A 4,489-nucleotide genomic window follows, 5' to 3' on the forward strand; every position below is an offset into this window, starting at 1 on the left:
AACTAGATTAATAAATCGTAGTTGGAGGGTTGAGAGTCAGTTAGTGATTCATCGATTGTCCAGTAGTAGGAGAGCTGTGGGGTGATCTCGGGATGGCTGAGGGTGGTGGATCTGTCATTATCCGGGAATAACCAATCCCTCTGGGATGGAGTCGTCTGCCTTAGCCCGGCAGGATGGGAGGGAGCACCCAAGGGGGTGAGGGTGCCCAGGGAGCGGGCTGGGCTCGGGGAGGCTGCTGGTGCCCTCTGCCACTCATGCTGGAGGTGCTGGGCGTGCAGGATGTGCCGAGCAGCTAATTACCCCATTCTCCTATGGAAATGCAGCTAATTACCCCCTTCTCCCGTGGAAATGCAGCTTTCCCAATGGCCCTGCTGCTGCTGCCAGTGGCAGAGCACCCACGGCCTGCAGCTCCTCAGGGAACTGTGCCAGCCCAGCCCTGCCAGCAGGATCCTGCCCATTGCACAGCCTGGCCAGGGATGCTCCTGTGGCTCTGCAGTAAGGGGCACCCTCCCCACACTCACACTGAGATTCCAGCCCCCCTGGGAGGTGTGGGATGTCCAGAGGATGTGGGATGTGCAGCCAGGGATGCAGGGCCCTGTGCTGCTGTGGCAGATTTCAGCTTGAGAAATGTCTCACGGGCTGCACCAGTGGGAGCTGGGCAGGCCTTGGTGCACCTGGCAGGTCCTGGCAGCCTCCCCAGAGCATCCCAGTTCTGCCATGGAAGGCAGAGCAGCCCGGGAGCCATGGCAGGAACAGCCAGTCCTCCCTTGGGGACCCGCAGGCCCTGAGGCTGCAGCTGAGCTTTGCAGGTGTTGTGTCACAGCCCCAAAGCCTCCGGGGCTCTGCTTCTTGGAGTGCCACTGTCACCCTTCCCTGCTCTGGGCATGGCACAGCCTTCCGGGCATCTGGCTCTGCTGGGGTCGGGCAGAGGGCAGGCTGGGCTGGCCAGGGCTGAGTGACCATCCCTGAGTCCCACGGACACAGCCCCATCCCATCCCATCCCATCCCATCCCATCCCATCCCATCCCATCCCATCCCATCCCATCCCCATTCCCATCCCATCCCCATTCCCATCCCATCCCCATTCCCATCCCATCCCATCCCATCCCATCCCCATCCCAGCCCCAGCCCAATTCCCAGCCCCAGCCCAATTCCCAGCCCCAGCCCATCCCCATCCCCATTCCCATCCCATCCCACCCCATCCCATCCCATCCCATCCCATCCCATCCCATCCCATCCCATCCCATCCCATCCCATCCCATCCCATCCCATCCCATCCATCCCATCCCATCCATCCCATCCCATCCCATCCCATCCCATCCCATCCCATCCCATCCCATCCCATCCCATCCCATCCCATCCCCATCCCAGCCCCAGCCCAATTCCCAGCCCCAGCCCATCCCCATCCCCATTCCCATCCCATCCCACCCCATCCCATCCCATCCTACCCCATCCCATCCCATCCCTGTCCTGTCCAAGGCAAGGAGCGATCCCACCCAGTTTCCAGCTGTTAATGGTCACAGCTTGTCACTTTTCCCTGCAGCCACTTTTGTCACTTTTCCCTGCAGCCACAGGAGGTTTTCCCTCTTTCTACAACCAGGAGCTGATTCCCAAGAGAAGCTCTGGTTTGGAACTTGGAGATGACCCAATAGAGCTGTAAGTGCCTCATTCTGGGATGTGTCTGAGTGGGCACAGCTGCTGAGGGTCCCCCTTGTCCTGCCCTGTCCCCTGAGCCACCCAGCCTGGGTTCTGCGTGGGCCTCTGCCCCTTCCTGGTGCTGGGAGGTGGCATTCAGAGGACACGGCCACTCGGGCACCCTGACAGGGCTGGGCACACCTGTGCCCAGGCTATCCCTGCCCCTCGAGCTGGGCACACCTGTGTCCAGGCTGTCCCTCGGGCTGGGCACACCTGTGTCCGGGCTGTCCCTGCTCCTCGGGCTCCCAGTACTCCCAGTGCTCCCAGCTGAGCCTCTTGCAGCAGTGTGAGGGCAGAGCTGCCCACGCAGGCGGGCTGGGCACGGCGCTGTGCCCTCGGTCGTGGCTGCTGCAGCTCCTCTGCTTTCTCCCCGAGAACCAGTCGGACCAGTGGGCCAGGACTGGAGCCCAGCCTCGCTGCAGGGAGGCAGCCGTGTCACCAGGGGACAGGGGACAGGCAGGACGTGCCAGGCTCCAGCACAGACGGGGCTCAGCAGCAGCTCCAGGCCGGGATAACGAGAGCAGCTCCCGTGGCACAGGACATGGACGCCCGTACAGGTGAGTGGGACATGGACCCCCGTACAGGTGAGCAGGACATGGACCCTGTACAGGTGAGCGGGACATGGACCCCAGTACAGGTGAGTGGGACATGGACCCCCGTACAGGTGAGCAGGACATGGACCCCCGTACAGGTGAGTGGGACATGGACCCCACACAGGTGAGCAGGACATAGACCCCACACAGGTGAGCGGGACATGGACCCTGTACAGGTGAGCAGGACATGGACCCCATACAGGTGAGCGGGACATGGACCCTGTACAGGTGAGCAGGACATGGACCCCACACAGGTGAGCGGGACATGGACCCCCACACAGGTGAGTGGGACATGGACCCTGTACAGGTGAGCGGGTGCCTTTGCCCCCCTCAGGGGACAGATCTGGGCTGTTCACGGCACGGGCAGTGCTTTGCTGCCCTCCCTCCGTGCTCCCCGTGGGCTGGGGCTCACTGCTGGGTGCTGCGCCCTTGCAGCGCTGCTCAGAGCCGTGCCCAAGGATGTGGGCACCTCTGCTCCGAGGGTGCCAGGGCAGGGACGCCTCCCACACCGGGCACGGGGCAGGGCCCGGGCACGGCGCCGTCACCCTCCCACGGGCCGTGGGCGTGGGGACGGGGCAGTTTCGGCAGCCGGCTGATTCAGGGAGGCTGTTGCAGCACGTTCCTCCGGCCCCGCGGCTCCTCCGTGACTCACGGCTGTCACAGCTCCGCGACCTCGCCCTGTGCGGGGGTCCCGGGGCTGTCACGGCTTCCTGACCTCGCTTGCCATGTCCGGGGGTCCCGGGGCTCCCTGGCCTCGCCATGTCCGGAGGTCCCGGGGCTCCCTGGCCTCGCCATGTCCGGGGGTCCCGGGGCTCTCTGACCTTGCCATGTCCGGGGGTCCCGGGGCTCCCTGGCCTCGCCCTCTCGGGGGTCCCGGCGCTGCCGCTCGCCCCTGCCCCAAGAGGCACATTGGCCACCCACGGATGCTGAGCCGTGCCAGGAGGGCCGGCTGGCAGGGAAAGGAAGGGCAGGGCAGGTCCCGCTCCTCCCCGCGATCCCCGGGAGCTGTGGCCGGCGCTCCGCGGCTGTTTGTCCGTCCCGCCAGGCGGAGCGGGCGCTGCGGGCTGCCGGACGCGCCGGGGCCGCGCTCGCCGTGTAAACACCGCGACCACAGGGGAAATGTTCTCACTCCGCTGGCATCTGCCTAAATTTAGCCGCTCTTAGGTCATCCCCTTCCGCTGTCTCCTCGGTGCCGCATCGATTCCCGTCCCTGTGCCCTCCTGGCCGTGCTGCAAACAGTGCCCAAACCCCCTGTGCCCTCCTGGCCGTGCCCAAACCCCCTGTGCCCTCCTGGCCGTGCTGCAAACAGTGCCCAAACCTCCTGTGCCCTCCTGGCCGTGCCCAAACCTCCTGTGCCCGCCTGGCCGTGCCCAGCAGAGCTGTCCGCGCAGGAAGCGATGCTCAGGGGCTGTGCCCGGCCCCTCGGTGCCCTGGCAGCCCCGGGGCATTGATCGGTGCTGGGTTTTGCCGGAGGGCAGGGATGGGGCAGCACGGATCCCGCACAGATCCCGCACAGCCCCGGCCGCCCCTGTCCCCGCCCGGCGCTGGCGGAGCCGCTGCTGGCGCTGACCGAAGCATCCTCTAGAGGGAACTGCCGGCCCAGGAATGGCTCCAGCGCCGCCAGGAAAGGAGCAGCGCCCCACGAGCGGTGGGGATACGGCCTGGTCAGGGTGGCCACCTCCGCTCCCAGCGACCGTCCCACCTGGGGACAGCGGGGGTCTCCGGCATGGGGCTTTGGGGACAGCAGACATGGCTGTGCCACGGTGCTGGCAGCCCTGCAGTGGGGAAAGCTCATGCCGGAGGGTTGTACCCCCGCTCCCGGCTGTCCTGTGCCCTGCAGGGGACAATGGGGACCCTGCAGGGGACAATGGGGACCCGCAGCCTCCCGGGGGTCTGTGTGCACAGCCCCTCCTGCCTCTGCTTTCCAGGACAAGAGCCCGTCAGGGTCCTCGGGGTTGTCTTGGGCATCGGGCTGGCCCTGCTGATCCTGGCCAGCTTTGGCTACACCTTCATCCGCTGGTACCGGCGGGGACACTGCCAGCGCCGTGAGTGGGACAGGGCAGGGGACAGGGGGACAGGGGGATGGAACAGGGTGACACGGCAAGGGATGGGGGGACAGGGCAAGGCAGGGGGCTCAGGGAATGGGGGGATGGGGCAGGGGACAGGGGGGTGGGGGACAGGGCAGGGGGCTCAGAGCACGG

This window comes from Ammospiza nelsoni, chromosome 24 (assembly GCF_027579445.1).
Source record: "Ammospiza nelsoni isolate bAmmNel1 chromosome 24, bAmmNel1.pri, whole genome shotgun sequence".
Classification (NCBI taxonomy): domain Eukaryota; kingdom Metazoa; phylum Chordata; class Aves; order Passeriformes; family Passerellidae; genus Ammospiza; species Ammospiza nelsoni.